Source organism: Thermobia domestica, chromosome 9 (genome assembly GCF_964235325.1).
Source record: "Thermobia domestica chromosome 9, izTheDome1.hap1.1, whole genome shotgun sequence".
NCBI lineage: Eukaryota > Metazoa > Arthropoda > Insecta > Zygentoma > Lepismatidae > Thermobia > Thermobia domestica.
Genome location: NC_137462.1, coordinates 166,040,040 through 166,059,766, shown reverse-complemented (window position 1 = coordinate 166,059,766; position 19,727 = coordinate 166,040,040). Strand labels below are relative to the sequence as shown.

The 19,727-nt window shown below is 35.2% G+C and overlaps 1 protein-coding gene across 1 annotated transcript in view; it reads right to left on the bottom strand.

The window, feature by feature from the left end:
* The window catches only part of ASPP (Ankyrin-repeat, SH3-domain, and Proline-rich-region containing Protein), a 185,886-nt gene extending 166,845 nt beyond the window's left edge, over positions 1-19,041 (bottom strand). The window contains exon 1 of the mRNA XM_081772130.1: positions 18,464-19,041. The gene's annotated coding sequence lies outside the window, so the exon portion shown is untranslated. The remainder of the gene's footprint in view (positions 1-18,463) is intronic.
* Positions 19,042-19,727: the final 686 nt, after the last annotated feature.

Genomic DNA, 19,727 nt, shown 5'->3' with positions numbered 1-19,727 from the left:
ACAAACGCGAAACCAATAAAAACACGGAGAAAACGTCAGCTCGAGCGTATTTGATGCGTTTCGGAACAACAGCCCGTCTGCTGTTTAAAAGACGTCTAAAGGAAGGGAAAAAAGGAAAGACGTGTTGCCAAACAAGGGGATTTTAGAAAGGAAAAGCTGCTTGGAAGATGTTTTGTGCAGAGCATTGGAACTCTGCTATTATAGACATGGACCTGGCAAAAACGGCCTGGAAACCCTGACTGGCTCACAGTATGATTTATAACTCTGGCGAAAGTAAAATTACCGACTAGCCACATAGGTCGCGTTTGCTGCGGAGGGTAACGCTTCGAAAACGCATTCTCAAATAGCCATAGAATTATACTACTGTTGAATTTCTGTTGTGCGTAAATATAATAAATAAATACAGTAAATAATTCGAGTATGCTGCTAATCGTGCTGTACGAATACTGTTTATTAGAAGTGATATAACGACCGCAACGAGTCGTGCAGCTTGGGATCGACATCAATCATAGAACTGAGATCCGTGCGATACATCGGAAGAATTCGTGCATCTGCCTTCCGAACGCATACTTGAGAAAACGTGAAATAGCAGAAGTGCACCAATGAAGCTGCCAAACCTTGAAGACATAGTGAACGAGCGACACATACACAAAAAAGAAGTACTTACAGAACTAACACAAACGAGCGTAAAAGTCTCAAACCTCGCGACTTCTTGGACGCCCTCTATATAGTTTTGCTTAAAATACTTTACAAAAATTCATTCAGTGTTAATATTGAATTATCGTTTCCCGAATACATTGCTGAATAACTATTTCTTATTTATTTTAATTACACGAATTTTAAGCAGGAAAAATGGGACATACGCCGTATAAGTTTCTTTGTCCGCAAAGGCGGGTCTTAACAGTTAGTTTTTTTTTCTGCTATCATCAAGTGAAAGAAAAAAAGAAAAACAAAAACTTAAACGGCATTGTAATTTCTTGTAATTATTATCTTTTCCCACAACAACACTTTGCCCCCTACCCGACTGAATATAATTACTGCTTACTAACTGAAAGTAAACCATAGGTTAAAAGCCCTGTGTGATGTGCTGAGTCTCCTTGAAGAAGGTTTACCCTCTGACTCATACGATGAAAGTAGAAACAGCATTTTTAATACAGACATAAAGGTTTGTTTTTCTTCATGTCTGGTTTGTTTCGCATCAGTCACACTGAATTGTTTGCAAATCTTGTACAATGTTTAACTTACACATAACGTAATGCATGTTTTAAAAATAAATAAAAAAAAAAACTTTATTTTATTTGAAAATCATTTAAGATAAAATTCGAGCCGTTTTTCTTTTTCTTTTTGAAAATAACTGCTCAAACGAGAGGCAATACCGTATTAAAAGTTGGACAATAAAATGACTTGGAAATAGAAGGTACTATGTCACTATTCTTCATATCAGCATTACGGTACCTATTTTTAAACATGTCTCTTCTAATTTCCCTAGGGACACCTTCCTCCACAGTATTATTTCCCACATTTTACGTCATATATGTACCAAATTGGTTGAAACGTTTCAGAATTATGCTGGAACATGCATACGTTTTTATACGATATACAGGATGACCCAAAAGTAGGTATACACCCCTTCACTGATCAAGTATAACATTCTAGTTTATGGATGTATTTGCTTCGACTGTTCCGGGCTTAAATTATAAGTAAAAAGACGTTAAGAACAAACAATAAAGAAACTAGGTCTACCTGTTTGATAACAATAAATGATATAAAATACATTGAGCTGATCAGTACGGGACTGTATATCTACTTACTTTCGGTTCACCTTGTATAGTCCCATTCCTCTCTTAAACCGGGAATTCTCAAAAATACTGCGACATGCTTCAGCTTATTTTTAATAAGAAGATATATACTAAGTTTCATCTCTGTAACCTGATAGAACTGTAATATACTTAATTTTTCCCGTAAATGTTGACCCCTGCTCCCCCTTTCGGACACGAATTTTAGTCAGTCCTAAGTTAGGCCATTCTCCACTCATGTGCCGAAAATAATCAAAATCAGTGGAGAGATTTAGGAGGAGTTACCCGCAAACAGTGTTATTTTCCTTTTCATTTACCGTATATAAATAAGACAGATAGATTCACAAAATTGTCTACGTCGGAACTGTTGGAGCTGCGTGTGCTGAAAATGTACAATGGAGAAGTCTGATATGTGGCGACAGATGATAATAAAGGAATCTGGGTGTCATACTATGAATTTAGTTCAAATGCATAATACCGATAGCATAACATAGCAAAGTGTCAGCAGTGCCACAAAATATTGATGCATTTGAAAAACGAAATTGAGTGATGCCATTTTTATGTCCTCTGTCAGCTCCGAAGCTACATGGGACGGGGCCTATAGTGTAAAATGGGATCCGAACCACTATGAAAGAGAAAGATAACAATGAAATGTAAGGTGAAAAGTAAAACAGAAACATGTCCGAAGCGGGATTGGAACCCACGATCCCTAATATGTCGGTTGTCAAGCCTTCTAGACCGCATGGCTATCCGGTCTGGTTGAAACGAAATGAAGTAATAAAATAATTATATTTCCAATGTGAATATGGTAATATTACAGTGTACAAACAATCATATGGCATGTAGGAGAGGAAATAAAAGAATATGTCACTTAACATGAAAGACATAAACCGAGAAAATACTCTTCCAAATATTGATAAGATAATCTGTTGTCTGCTTATTCACTGAGGCTATAGAAGTATAATGCAAAATCCTCACTTTTTTCTAATGCATTCCTTTATTACCATCTGTCCCCACATATCAGACTTCTCCATTGAACATTTTTAGCACAGTAGCTCCAACAGTGTGCAACACTGTACTACTACACTTCACTGTCATGTTTAGTGATAATAGTGCATTTTAAATCTGTGCACACTTGTGTATGGTGCTATTTCAAACAAGATCTTTTATGCTGAGTTGGCAACACTACTTCGCCTATGGCAACACTGTTTGTGGTTTCCGATAGGGAATTTTGTTCTCATTGTTCTCATTATATTGTGCAAGTTTTGTTTTGATTGTTTTAACGGTTTTCAAGATTTTACTTTAAACGTACATAATTTAATGATATAATTTTTTGGGTATTCAAATTTTGAAGCCCCGTAACTCCAAGCCTTCTGGTCCATAGCACCTTAAATTTTGCTCATGTTCATTTCTCATAATGCTCCATCAGATGTGCTATGTGGCAATCAGATTTGAGCGACAACTTGTGGGACCTTCCCGTGTGAGTCTAAGAATGATTGAAACAAAAGACAATAATAGGGAAAAAAGAAAAGCAATAACCTGAAGAAAGAAGAAATTAACAAAAGCTTCATGAAGTACAGTTTGACTAAGTAAGTATTCAAAAACTAACGTTTGCATGAAGCGGTTAAACTTTCTTTAAACAGCTTGCCTATATTCGCTATGAATGGAAGATCATGTAAAATTTGGTTTATATCAGTGGAACCACACGGAAGAAGGGGAGGGAAAAAAAGGCTCTTTTCGGGAAAGTATGGAGTATCGCTTGATAACGCTACTTTCTTTTTTCAGTATCTTAAACTTCGCTACCATAAGATAAATAATCCCCCATAAGGAAAATACGGCACACTCAAAATACCTTATATGCATCCCTCTTGAGACATTGTAAGTGAAAATGTCAGCGATTAGCAATGCATTTTCTCATGGTATTTTTATTAATAATGACTGTAAATTTGCACCACCCCTGCATCTTTGGCAGCTTATATTATATTATACTGTACTTTATTGTACTATGCTGCTCGTTATCGCTTGCTTCGGCAGTCTGCGATTTCCGGTGAATCACGAAAAAAATCTTCCCTTTAAACACCTGAAAAAATAAACAACACTGATAATTTTATTCATAAATAGCTCTACATGTTATTGGTGACACTTCACTCTAATTTGACTTGTGGGGAAGAAGTGATTGTCAGTGATTATTACACACTAGTTTAACCAATTTCAGGTTTTATTTCTTATACACTTTGCCACCAATTATCTCAATCGTCATGCAAAATTTGATCTGACTGTCGAATAAAAGAGAATCGTCACAAATGTGTCGTATTTCTCTGAGATAATGAGAGTTCCTCGATTCGCTCACAAATTTAACCTATAAAAGGAACAATTTTGTGATGTCATCTCGTTGAATTTCAAATGTTGAGAAAAGAGAGAGTTAAAATCGCTTTCTTTGTGTTTTTATCATAGAAATTACCTTCCGTCTGTAATTCGAACAATAAAATTTTCGAAACCTACTCAGAATTATGTTAACATTTTAGGCTCTCCATAGCTTGCATAATTGTGTAACTCCCAATTAGCGGCACAAGGCCTCGAGAAAAGGGATATCCTCACCACCTTCAAAAAGAAAAGAAAAGAAAAGAAAAGAAAGAAAGAAAGAAAAGAAAAGAAAAGAAAGAAAGAAAAAACTTCTTGTCTTACTTCTCTATTTTAATTTGAACTGAAATTAAGAAACTAGAGTTTGATTCATTTCTATTTTTTCTACCCCATCTCGATTTTGCCCACTATAGCTGAAAATTTGGAATCTTAACTGAATAAGTGCAATTTTTAAGAATCAAATTAAACATAATACTAAAAGGAGGGAAAGGTCTAAAATTATAACGCAGTAAATAGCTCAGTTCTAACGAACTGTTTGACTTTCGATGATTTGTAGAAGTGCTAAAAGCAGTGTTTAGCGAGAAAACAGCTTTTAATCGGAAGATGATTTATGATCTACTTGAAAGGTTTGAAGAATGGACTATTAATGACTGCGACTAGCATAGACGCCTACTCTGTGATAAAAGTTTGAGTGGAATTTCCCGTAAATTAACGGGTAAAAGAGGAATGAAAGTAAGCATGTCCAATGACTGAACGAAACCTGTCCAATGGCTTTTCTGTTGACCTGCCTCAATAGTGTAGTAGGTCCTTCACCCTGTGACTGTCTAAACGCTGATATAAATAACCTTATAGCCTGACTGAAGATAAGTTTTTATCTTTGTTTAATCCTTTTTGGTGCGGAGTATTTTTTTAAAACACACTTTTTTTTGTTGTTGTTGAAATTGATATACCAATGGCAAAAACAATTTCATCAAGTACTCAAGTACATATCATATCGTTTCAGGACATGTACGATTTTCTTATTTTTATCTCAATATTGTATTACTGTATTTTTAATATCTTTGAGGGAGGATTAACCCTTTTAGAATTTCCACTTTTTGAGGTAATTTTAGACTTTCATTCAAACAACTACTGGTTTCTTACTACCGTAGAATTATTGTTCATACGTAGTTTTTTTTTTTTTTTTTTTTTTAAGATAGAGCATACTTTCCAACGGTACCACTCGCTTGTCCGTATCATACACCTAAACCGGAAAAATCGGGAAAAACCGGATTTTTTTCTGAAAAAATCACCCCCTCGGGACACTTACGCCCCTTGGGCCCGGCCCCGGTTTCACGTAAGGATCTCAAAAGAAAATTGCGGAATACCCAAAGGTACACACAATCCGTAAGGTAACATTCCCAGTAATTGACACTGCACCAGTAATTGACGCCTTTTGAAATAAGATTATGAACAAGTGGAAGTTCCTTTATTGCCGTCTGTTAGTAGCCACCAGACATCTCTATGCCTTGGTAATTATTGTTCTGCCCAATAGATTGTCCTACTTGTTTATTTCTGTTAGTCACATGGTGCTGCAAGGAAGTGTCTGTGTACTATGAATTCTGCTCCTGATAATGTTAAGGAAACTATCAATTAAATTCATTACTTTTTGCAACCATTTTTGAAGTTACATCACTGTAAATTGACAGATCAATACTAGGGAGTATTTGTCACATTACTAACTAAATATTTAGAGGAAAATAATTATCTGTCTTTGTTCAAGGGGGGGATGTCAATCACTGGAACAAAGAAGTCATAATTTTCCAATAATTGACACACCATGCCAATTATTGGTTTTATCACTAAGTGTAAGATTCATTACTTGACACACTTTTAGAAGCAAGTACAAGCATTAGTAATGCACGTAAAAACATTTCAGGTTAAAATGTGCAAATATACCAGTAACTGACATAGCAATTGTCAATTACTAGATCCAGACACTGGTGCAAGCTCTAGAAAGCGACATTCAGAGGTACTGCATTTCACTAGAAGTTCTGGAATCTTTTATCTCTCCAGAATTATTGACTCAATTTCAAGACAAAATTATTGATGGCAGTAATGTGTAAAGGAAAGTTAAAAACGCAACCATTACAGACCCACGAGAAGAAACCAATAAACAATTTCCATCTAGCAAAATGGAAATTGAACCTCACTGCTCTGCTGAAACTGTTGATAATAACTGTTGATTTTCTTTGAGCCCTGAAGCTCATTGGCAACAATCCTTTTACACTTCCAGCAGGAGTAATGTACAATATTAGGTCTAGCTACCGAAAAATGTAAAACAAATTTGCAGTCTGTACACAAAATGTAGCAGTTTGAGTTCTTATTTCTTATTATAGATCATATTTTGTAATAATAATACGCACAGAAGTTTATTATTGTAAGAATTGTTTGTTAATCGTTTAAAAGTAATTACGTTCGTGTTTTGTGGCATTTTTTTTTTAAGGTTAAAAGGGAGTTACCGTGGCCACGTATTTTTCCACCTTTTTGGATTTAAATGTAGATTTCAATTAACTGTGTCCAATGACATCACTTTCGATTTCTGGAACCGACAACTTGTCAAATTAGGGGTCAAAAATAAAAAGTGAGATCATTTGGGCAGTGTGGACCAGTGACCGACTGGCACGAAATGAGTGTCATTCTATTCGTATTTACACGTACATGAATAATTTATATGCCATTTTCTCGAAAATTATATTTTGACCCCGAAAATTTAACGAAAGTCCGGGATTTTGGGCAGTGCGGATCAGCGACCGACTAGGACAAACTGGTGTCATTCAATTCGTTATTCACACGTACATGAATAACTGATAGTCCACTTTCCCTAAAATTCTATTTTGATCTCGAAAATTTACGAAAATCTGGAAATTCGAATCTTGGATTTTCGTTAATTTTCGAGGTCAAAATATAATTTCCGGAAAAATGGCACATCAATTATTCATGTACGTGTGAATACGAATAGAATGACCCATTTTGTCCCAGTCGGTCACTTGTCCGCATTGCCCAAATCGTCGCACTTTTTGACCCCTAATTTGACCTTGAAGTGGTCAGTTCCAGAAATCAGAAGTGGTGCCATTGGGCACAGCTTACCGAAATCTACATTTTAAACCCCAAAATGTTGATAAATACGAGACCATGGTAACTCCCTTTTAAGCTTTTTTAATTAGAAAAGACTGTCAATTACTGGATTCAACGCTGTCAATTATTAGATTTTTATACTTTACACGGTATTGCCACATTAGTAATGATACTATAATTGAAAACACAATAAAGATTTTTAACTGCATATCTCTGATGATGTGTCTTTCTGCAAACTGAATATTGTGTAATAAATATTATTACAGAGCTGTCAGTAAAGTTTTATTTGAGAAGCAAATCTTAACATGTCAATTACTGGAGGTGCTACCCTATGCAGAGTTTCAATCTGATATCTTGAAAACTAAAGGCGTGTTTTTTTTTATTTTCTTTAAGAAAAATAAAGTCACAGCCCTCCGCGCCCCACTTGGCGCCGCCAAGTTGACCATTCGGTTGAAAAACGCATTTGGGGTGATCTTTGGTCCATCCTTGACTTGGCCAATAAAAAAACGGCTGAAATACCTGTTATAGAACCTAAATAAGCTGTCAAAGACGATACTACGCCATGGAACAAAAGTTATCAAAAATCCTAAAAGGGTTAAAACGCTCCTGCGTATGCTACTGGTAAAATTCTGCTCTTTATCAACTTTCCTTCGCTAAGTATGACATTGTGTACTTATATTAGTATCACATTAATCTCACTTAGTTACAGATAAGTAATCATATAAATATATAGGATGGGGAGAGGGCATGAAGTTATTTTACAGTGCGATAAGGAATCATAAATTCCACCACTGATCAATGAGTTCCAATATATGAAATTCAATGCACTGTGTGCAACAGTTCAGAAGGAATATGTAATATGTAATAGTTCAAGTCTCCCCTTCAGCAACCCTTCGGAATAAAATTATCGTAACTATCAAAATTAATGTTACATTCGTATTACGTGTATCACCCCTTCCCATTTACACAATTCAATGCCTTTATGTTCAACAGTTCAAAATATTCTTCTTCTCATCCCTTGCATCCGTTACACTGAATTCCTCTCCCATAAGTGGAAAAGACAGTTAATTATATTTTTTATATATCCGTCGTCAATTAAATCAAACCGAATCACCTGGTACACAATATTCTAACTTTTGAAATAAGCATATTCCACCAGTTATTGTGCTCGGTCAAATTATATCTGTAAAACTGGTTATTTACAGTTTGATAGAAGTGTGAAATATTTAAACACAATATATTGAAATCTAGATGATAATTCAGTAAAATTATTCAGCTAAGAATTAATTAGAGACTGGTAGTTGCAAAATAAAATACACAAATGACAGATTTTAAAAATGGCAAATAAAAGTGGTAGTTTATTCTAAGACGAATGCAATTTTTCATTAATTTACAAGAAGCTTACAATAAACGCGTTAATCTATTTGACCAACAACTAGAACACATCAAAGCGAAGAAAGGAATGAAATCAAATCATTGAAATAATAGTATCATAAACAGAACTCCAGAAAGAAAGAAAAAAAAAAAAACATGCTAATAAATTCCGTGACCAAAAATACATAGATAATATTTACATAGACATTTATTTAAAAACTCGCTAAATCCTATATCAGCACTTCAGAAAGACGTCACGCCACATAACACAGTTAATTTCTGATTGCACGATATCACAATCGCAATCGTTTCCTACAGGTTGTCAACACGCATGTAGGCGTAAAAATTATTGCTCAAAATTTACTGATCCATCCCCTTTGGTGAGGAGCGTTAAATTTCATATCTCACTGGTGGTCTACATTCCTTAATAACGGCGAGAAATTGGACTTGTGTTTCCGACCAAAAGGTAAACAATGGCACATATGCTAATGATCAAAATAAATGGCATTTACTTTTTTTTTATTTAGAAATGGCAAAATATGCTATTTTGTTACAACTACCGGTCTATATTAACAGCAACACAAATGGAGTTACCAGCAGCTGACCAGACAAATTCTATCTTCATAATTATCAAGAGTGGTGTATTATTAACAGGCTTTACTTTTATGAATATGATGAATTATTGATGCATTTACATGCATAGCATTTCAATAAATACTTTCTTCAACCGATTCCCAATAGGAAGGCTTTTCATACATCAATATTTGATACTTTATCGACACCCAAATCCGGAATATCATGACCCTGATGAATTTTTCAATAGGTTATCAGAATGCTCACTTGGAATAAGATTCCAATTTGAATATGATGAATACTTTTTTCATCAATGATGTAATAAACGTAAATTCATATGATAAGAACTGAAAAAAGAATACATCTGCTAAAATAATTACGAAAAGCTTTCAACATCTCAAGATTATTATGAATCATAATGATGCTGTTTCGTGGGCAGGTGTTTGTACGTACAATTGACACAACAAACGCATATGAAAATTTATGTTGTAAGAACTCACTAACTTTTTGTTCCGTGTTTTAATTAGAAAACAATATAAACGTTGAAGCGTTGTCAAAACTAATTCTCGGTACCTTACAATTATTAAGTGTCATTAAGAGAACATTGTTACAATAGTGGTGTAAATATAATATCCAAGATGAGAAAAAAGTGTTTAAGGCGTTCGAAAACAAGCAACCGTTAGCATTGTAAACACGTCATTCACAAGTGATTTTAAATTAGCTCCGCAAGAAACAAAGCATGTACTTAAATCCGTTTCGAAACATGCAAAATATATTTAAATTGAACGTATGAACAGTCTATACTTTATCATACGAGGGCAGTTTTCCTTCAACCTCCGTTAACCTACTAGAGAATACTACGGTAAGATGATGGTGAAACGCGGATAAGTCAATCTCTTTATTGGACAGAGGTTGCATATCCCCCGTACCAAAAGACAAGACTCTGTCGTTCAATCATTGTGGAGTGCAATCGAAGCGCCCTCCAAGTGTAAACTGAGATCGAATTAGGGGTCCCTTACATCGGTTGCTTGCTCTGAAAATTCTACTGATCTCTATAACAGGAGATTTCCCTCAATTATTTTAGCACCCTCCTCTAGAATAACGCAATTTTTAACAAATTCAAAACTCCTTTTAAAAAAACGAAAGAAAGAAAGAAAAGAAAAAACTGAAGTCGTTGAGTTCTTTCTCTTCCCCTCTTAGTCCGGAGATATGTGTAACAAAGTGGTCCAGTATCGCATAAAGCTGGAACATTTTTACTAGTTATTCTCCTTCTTACAAGGAACCCCTTGAGTGCGAGGTCGCAAGTGCAATCTCTAGTGAGGCCCATTTGAAAGTGTAATGTGAACAATGATAACACGAAAAATATTAGCTGCTAATGACTCACCATGTGTATCAGAAGAGCAACAGAAAATACGTGTCCAGGAGGTGCAGAGATCAACCTTCTATGGGATGTATGTATTACACTTCACAAAATGGACATCGTCGACATTCACGAAATGTTTAAAACATACCATTGACTTGCACCATGAACACCGAATGGAAAATGGCACACCACAGTGATCACAAACGTCGCATTGGGTCTTGATGGTGCGAACATTTGTGATCACTAAGCCAGCTTCTGACTTAGGCGCCAGCTCCGAAAACCAAGAGGAACAGTAATACAAATCTAATTTAATACGTAGGGTTTAAATTATATAGCTATTGGTATAAATTAATTAAGTGTATTGCTGGAGGATGGCTTACCGTTTATAGTCCCCCCACCGAAGCCATATAAAATATGGACCTTCTGTTTAACGTGATCCGAAGCACATGAGCTCCCATCCGGAATTGAAACTATGTCGTCCGCGCCGATATAGCCTATTACCGGAATCAAACACACTTGAGGTTAATATAAATTGAAAACTCTAAACTTTATAACGAATTTATTATAATTTGTTTTTAATCCATCCAAACACATAGAAATCAGAACTACTGGCACGTAAATATTGTGAATACAAACATCAAAAGCAAGGTGTCAGACTTGCATATCAAGTTGCCATGGCAACAACGCACTGGGATTTTTTGAGCCTTGTTTATGAACATGATGGCAGTGCGGAGTTAGGAGAAAGAACGATATTTATACAAAACTAACATCATATCGCACTGTATCAGGAGTCTATTAACCCTTTGCGGTGCTATTAATTTCCCGACCTTGTCTGAACTGATTTGAATTTGTCTGTCAAATTATATCGTTTTGTATATAATAATACGTCAGTGAAATTAAAACTACTACATTAATGTCCTTTATTACACCAGGAGTGAAAATTTGAGTTAAATATTGCCGAATAGTTCTTAAAACAAAACAATAATAAAAATAAAATAACATTTGATATTGATCGAAATCAAGAGCAAAAACCATGTAGAACGTAACTCGACATCGGACTGATAGGGACAAACTTAAATGTCGAGTCCTACTCGACAAAGGATCGCAAAGAGTTAAACTAAACAACTGCTAGATTTGTGAAATTCAAACGTTAGTCTTAAAATCTTGCTCTCCAAATTTCATTGAAAAATTACTCCTACGGTTTACAGTACAAATAATGTCTGTATAGATTATGGAACATATTAATACGACAGCGCTCATTTTCATTGAACTTTACTTATTGGTTTTGTTTATTCTTGTCTTAACGTTTATCTTTCTACTTTATAAATTGCTGTAAAACTACACAACGAAGGAGGAAAAGACAGAAGTAAAGACAGTAAACTGTCACTGATATAATTATAAAATTAATTAGGGCCAAAATTAATTGACTGGATTTACTTTTAAGTTTTTATGAAAGACACTTATGTCAGGTGTGTGATTTCATAGATAGGTAGGCTCTCAATCAAGCTTTAAAAAAGCCGATGAAGTTCACGAATGTAAAATGTCACGTAACATCAGCTCGCATAGAGCAGACACTATCTCGTGTCTTGTAAATTTATGATTTCGTGTAAGAACCAAAGAAAAGTTTTCCAAAATTATTTTCCATAAGTACCGGTAATGCCTCTTATTATATTTTTTTAAACGCAATTTAGTCATAAAATGATTTGAAACGTACCGTCAGGTCCGCACGTTTGTCTATTACTCCACATAATAACTCTTGAAAGAAAGTGAATTTTCGAATTCTGTTTCCTAGACAGCTAGAGTGATTATCTTGGATAACTTCGTTAAATGAATCAATTCGTTTGCATTATAGTGGCTCTCCATATTTTATTTACAATCTATGATATTCTCTAGAGTCTATGCAACCTGCAAAGTAGCAAAAACATTATGGTTGCCTATAATAAAGGATATTGAATATCATGATCCTTTTTACTGACTTTTACTGGGGTTTATTTCTTACTATTGTTATTGCTGACAATTAATGCATTTTACTAATCATGTATGGTTAATACACAATCTCATGAACCTTGTAGAACAGAATTCTCCATTGTTAAAGATACATTAGTCGTCCCAGATGTGATGTTAACAGCATTGTGAAGCAAACTCCATGCGACATGGTTAAAAATAATGGGTATTGGAAGACGATGCATTGTCCACGCATCACCTAATGGCCAACCACAACTCTGTGCAGTTAAGTTAAATGTATTGCCTAACAGTAGGCAGTACTCAGTATTACTTAGTTTTTACACAAAGAGAGTTCTCCTTTCGATTCTAAACTACTACAACAGACAATCACTCATGCTTTCCAAACTTAAACCTAATGTGTCTTAAATTTATTTTTAAAAAACCTACCAATAAACAACTAAACAAATGATGCTGATGCTAGTGGTTTCGCATTAAGTAGGCCAACGTACCTCTGTCACTAAACATCGTCCGAGATGATAGGTTTACAAATAGTTTGTGGAAAGAACCAATGATATTCGCATCTCGCATGCTTTTAATCTACCAAACTGTCATTTCACATGACGAAAGCTGTCAATTCTGATGACACAGTGTCACAATTCACGAGGAAGAGCTCCAACATTAAAAGATCAATATGGAAATTGGATAACTGCAAAAAGGGTACATAGGGAAAAAGAAATAAAAAGAATGTTATAGTAATATTCTCTTTTAAGGATTCCTTGCCCAGTAATATATATAAATAAGTCCTGAGTTTCTTACCATAATTCAAAAGTACAAAACGAAATACGTAATCTACTCTTACAATACTCCGATAATGAAATACTAATTGCTTCCCCCTTCCTCCCACTACCACCCTCAAATCAGTGGTTTAAAAAATATTAACGCTCAAATCTAAATATGGTGTACGGGCCTTGTTCTACTTTGAAGTAATCGAATTGAAACAATGCAGTTGTCAAGTTGCAATTAAAACGTCACAAATGCTTGCACGGTAGCGCATTTATTGGCTTCAGGCAGACAGTGCAAGTAGCGATGCACATTAACGCGATCGTAACTATTAGGAATTAATGTTACTCATAGATTGGGATGTTACTCTTTTATAATAAGCAGGGCTTGAAAAACCCACTCGCCTTGTCGCCAGTGGCGAGTACATTTTTACATTTGGCGTGTAAAGTCCGATCAATCAAAAGCGTGTTTTATTCTACACAACGAACCATGTAGAAAGATGAACTGGTTAAAGATAGTTCAAGCGAGTGGTACATATTCAAAGCCATTAAAAAAAAAAAAAAAAAAAAAACTTTCGTCTTCCCCTACTACTGTAGAAGACAGTGCGACACAAAGACAAGTTTTCTTGCTTCCAGTTTCCACCAGTTGTTGTGAAAGAGGTTTCAACAACATGAATTTAATCAAAACGAAACTACGTTCATCACTAGAGAGTTCTAATTTGGATTTGTTGATGCTCATAAATCTAAATGGACCTTACCTTGAATTATTTGACCCAAGGCAGTCTATCGATCCCTGGTATTTCACAAGCAGTGGTCACCCACCATATAGCTGCACATATTCACAAGAAGGTTCAAGAATAAATAGCAGGTGGCACTCTTTTTCTTATTTGTGAGAGACATGTCAATAAACAAAATAAAATAAGAATGTACTGAAATGTTTACTGTCGCAAAGTGACTTTTTGGCTGGCTAATACCTGCAAGCAAGATTTTTCAAGTCTTGACAATAAGAATATGTATACAGTGCCAATGTAAACGAAGACAATCTCAGAAACAGTGACTACTTTATTGAGTAGTCTTTCGTACATATTATAGAACATTACGTTGAGAAATTACGTACTATTCCTATCGATGTAATATGCATCGATTCTCAAAGCTTAACTGCCTAACGATGTATACTTACATCGCTTACTTTCAAAAGTTCTAAATAAAATTACTGGTTGCTACTTAACACCGCCTTACGACTTTAGCCAGGTTTAGGGCGCAAGCTGAGCCCATAAGATTTTTGGATGAATAATTTTTCATTGGAAACGACACGCTCGAACTTTAATTATGCCATAATGATGCTTTCAGTACCTGCGAAAAATTTCAAAATTGAATAAAATTTACTCTACAGAGCAAGTAAACCTCCAACTCCGAAACCCTAAAGTACTTACATTTTTTTGCGGGGGGGGGGGGGGTAAATTTGGGACGATGGCGCCCAAACGCTTGGGGGAATAGACACCACTGCTTTAGCCACTTATTTTCAATCTTTCTCTGCCTTTTAAATAAATACATTTCAAACATACGTAGTCGCTAGCGCATTGGTACAAGCCGTACCGGGTTCGATTCCCGAAGGGGGACACACAGTTGAAAAAGTCTGAAAGCTTTTTTCATGCCAGCCATCCTGAGTGCGATTTTCTTGGCTTTTCTATGAATTCACACTACGCAAATGCAGGGATGATACCTAACATAAAGATCCCAGGTAACTTGCTTCTTTCCCAACTTCTTTCTTCCTCCCCAATTCCCCGGGTACTGTGATCGTCAAGAGACGGAATCCCTCATACTTTGACACGCTAACATGGCCACGGATGCCGAAAGCCGAGAAATCTTTCACTCTAATCTTAGACAGGCTGTGTAGTCTTTCCCTTTAATGTTTACTAGTAATGACTCTCGATTGCAATGATGCTGATGAAGTTCCTAGAGAGGGAGGAAATATTCAATTCAAGTAATAAACTCGGAGGCACAAGGTGAGTCTTGTTTTTCATTCTTAAAATTTCTCCCTATCTGTTCAGTAGGTACCCTTGATAATGAAAAATTAAATATAATTTTAGGCCTAATTGTTAGTTCAACTATCTCATAAGACTATAAATAAATAGTTGAGCTTTCATTTTCATATTCAGATATGTATTCAATATTTTTTATTTTTTTTTTCTAAAATACCATTCAACAAACAATTGGAAATTGCTTACTAATGAGAGGATAAATGGCTAACAAAATTATATATATATATATATATATATATATATATATATATATATATATATATATATATATATATATATATATATATATATATATATATAAACTGACAAATACAGTCACGAACAAGTGACATTTGGCATAAATAAGCGCAAAACTCAGTAAAAAGTAGACAAAAGTGATAATCATCTTTGTAAGATGGAAATACAATAACAGAAGTTTATCCCCAATTGCTTTTTCCACTTATAAAATGCAAGAAATCGATTTGTAGCAGTTGATGTAATTTCAAGGAAATACCCCAAGGACAACTGATCGTCCAACCCATGTCTCTGAGAACAAGTTTTACTTATTGCGTCACAGTATCTTAAGGAAAAGTTGTGTATAGTTTCTGAGCGAAATGAAATGTTTTTAGTACCAACATCTTACATATAAAGCTGAATGTTTGTACAGTATGCCTGTCCGCTATTCAAATCTACCTCATTGAACCGTTTGAAATTAATTTTGGAACTTAGTATCTACCTCGAACTGTGTTTTTACCATGTCACTTCGATAAAAATGCATCTCCTACGGGAAGGGGTTCGCAATTTATGGCGAAATTGAGTAGCTCAGGAGTTCCCCGAGTTGGAGAGATGGAACTCGGTGAAAATAATTGGACATGTGTCAGGCCCGTATCCAGGGGGGTCTAGCGGGCCGGGCCCCACCTAAATTTTCACTGCCACCCCTAAAATGTTCACGGTAGGCTTGCAAATGAACTATAATATGGTTGGATCGGGTCCCCCTAACTTCTACCGCCCCCCCCCCTACATTTCTGGGCTGGCTACCGGCCTGACATGTGTCACAACGTTTCCAAACATTCTACTTCTAATGTGAGAATGGGAAATTTCTATAATATTTTAAAATCCGATTTTAACGTATATTCTAAAACGAAATGAATGAGGAAACTTTTAAACCATTTAAAATGAATTTTTGAACATAGCTATTTAGCGCTTGAATCGCGTTAGGTCTAAATCTTCACCCTTTGATTGAAAGGCGTATCTAACCGATTCATTTTTTAAAATCGAATAATATACTACGTGGAATTCAGGAATTTTTGTATAAGCATGATAACCTTATTATAACTCCGGTTCATGTTCAATTAGAACGACATTTTCTACCTACACTATTCTACGTTCCATCATTCCCATATTCAAGTCCCAAAAGTTATTTCAAAAAATATTTAAATAAACTTGTTAAAATAGTAATAGTCGATATACACATACAAGCATTCCTCGTTTTTCAACAGGTCCCCCATATAGGTTACAAGCTAGGTTGGTTCTTTTCTGTACCAAAGTTTAATATTTAATTCATATAGTATTTACGAGCGAGCGTGAGCAAGTGAAGGCGAGTTAGAGCCCCGCCGGGCACGTTGTTTTCTGTCTTTATTACAGCTAAATGGGAAGGGGGGCGTTTTCTAGAACCTTGCCGAAGAAATACTATACAGTAAGATTGAAACTGCACGAAAATTTGCTAATAGAACTGTATATACATAAAGTAAAATGATAGGCAGTACGAAACAATCATTGTTTTGAAATAAATGCACAGAAACAATGAAAAAGGTATACAATATTGTTTATGCATAGAAATATGTAATCAGATTACTCATTTTCAGTCGACAACGTATAATACTATGAGAAGTTCCCTCATGTTTTCATAGTATTCTACGAAGCAATCATGTTGGCCTACAGTGTTTTAATACAAATCATAACAGATAGGTTAACATTTTGTGTCTTGTTTCTGCGGATCACATGATATGCGGGAATTAGCACAATAATCAAATTATGCGCTTTACTGTATTTATACGGAATCTTTTTTTTTTTTTTTAATTTAAAACTGAGAAAAAAGGGAAAGATTTTATTTGAAATTAACAAAACATGCGTTGAATTGCATTCAGTGAAATGGGAGGATGCATCTAAATCAAATGAAACACATTTGTAGTAGAAAATTTAAAGTAGTGGTAACATATATTAATGGAAGAATGAAGCAAAAATACATAATTTGATACACTACCAAGGGTTGCTGAGTATTTTATGCATTGTTGTGTGCTTTATGAGCCTTTAAAAAATAAAGGGGAAAAAAAAGAAGTGTATAATTTTCTAATTTTATGTATATATTACCATACTACTGAAGACTAAGGGTGTTCATTCCCCCCGAAATTGCTATAAATTTTTCGAATATACCCCTATTTACTACTAAATTTTCTGAATTACCCTACCTCCTCAAAATATGTTATTAACTAAAATGTGTTGCTTGTATAAATGTATACAAAATTTTAGTTAGTTTAAATTCATTTTTTGTTTACGTTTCCCTCCCGAAAATTATACACTGATGAGCTTTGCGTCATGACGCCGCTTGTGATTACTCTTTATAAAGAAGGAAAACAAATAGCGTGTACATTCTTTTATCTTGGTCTTATCTCTGCTTTTCAATTACTCGAGGCATTAACGTGTTATTGCAAGTAAAATTTTGTCTATGGAAAATAATCTCTTCGTTTTCTTTTTTAACACAAAGTTCAAAATCTGCTCTTGTCCTACAACGCGTGTTTTGGAGTTTTCTTTTTTAAAAGAAAATGTATATGAAATATTTTAGAAACTCGTTCAACATCCTTTCCCACTAATAATTATCCAAAAAAGAATTGGATCAACTTTCTAATTCGAAATACACAGACAGTTTTAGTGTTTTATTCCCAAGAGTTCATTGGAAGGAGGTCACATTCCTTTCTAGTTCCACCTCTTTCCGCTTGCCCTTGTTACTCGCTGATTTTGATGTTCATCTTAAACAATTGGTCATTTGCTAACTCAAGGGAAAGTAAATAATATCAATAAAATAAATAAGAAATATAATTTGTTTATATTTTTAATTACTAGTTGTCCAATACGTACCTCAGCAATTCGTGTCGCAAAGGTATGAAACCTTTTCACGCAGCACAACCCAGTTTTCACGACGCTTCCAAAGAACGGTTCAATGATGCTTTTTAGTTTTCACACCACAAAATACGGATATTTCTACTTTTTTGCCCCACACTTTGTGTTGAATTTCGAACTTTCAACTTAAAAACATAAACACTTCATGTTAAAAATTGCGTCAAACCAATAAAAAGCACTGATCACCACCACTAAATCACCACACCACCATTGCAACACTAGAAAACAATGGACAATCACCAACAAGCCATCCACCTTCGGCTTTGGCACTCTTCTCAACAACTCCAACACTTGAACGGTGAACAACCATAGGAGAAAATCCAACGAGACATTTAGCAGTCAAAGTATGTCATAAGGAAACAAACAATGACTTTTCTGAAGCTTACAACGGCTGTTTGCCACGAAGTCAGTGTGTGCGCACTTCAGTCCCAACAACAGCAACGTAACTCAACACGAAGCGAACTCAATGAATGATTCAAACTTGTAGCCTGCTCATGTTGCCTCGTCAGTTGGTTGACTATGCTACGGTACAGGTGAGGCTCGTGAAGCAAGAAAGGAGAAACAGAGCGACCATGCATACTACCTGTTACTTAGCCCTCAGGGAACCTCACGGCGTTGCCATGTCTTATTGAATACCAAACATTCCTTTTCTTTTTCACAGCTTTCAATCCTCTTCGCTGACCTTCTAGCAAAGGACGGTTGCAAGGTGCAATGCTGCGTGGCCCTCAGATTGGTATTGTCAACTTTGAGATCTGCCGCCGAAAGATGGATCATATTTCACAGGTTCTTTCTTACTTTACTAACAGCGTTCTAAGAAATGTGTTGCCATGGCAGTGAATATCCATTGCAAACTTTTCTCTCTCCTCCGTCATTCTTGTTATTATAAGAATATTACAGCAAAGGGATGTTTTACATATTCTAGCCTGTTTAGAGGCAATGTAGTGTTCTGTCCTGTCCCCATCATTATCAGAACTAGTTTGTGATATTTATTACTGTTGAGGCATGATTCGCATGAAACACGTTTCCATCTATTTATTGTGATCCTGTGTGCTGCTCCATCTTTTTCCTTCCACCATAGTTTAGCAATTTGGTAATAACTGCCCTCTTACGATATAATAAATCTTAAAATCCACGAATGTAATATATTTCATCTATTTATCTTAATTTTCATTCAACATTATATGGAACTTATTTTTTAAAAAATAGTACTAATGATATTATG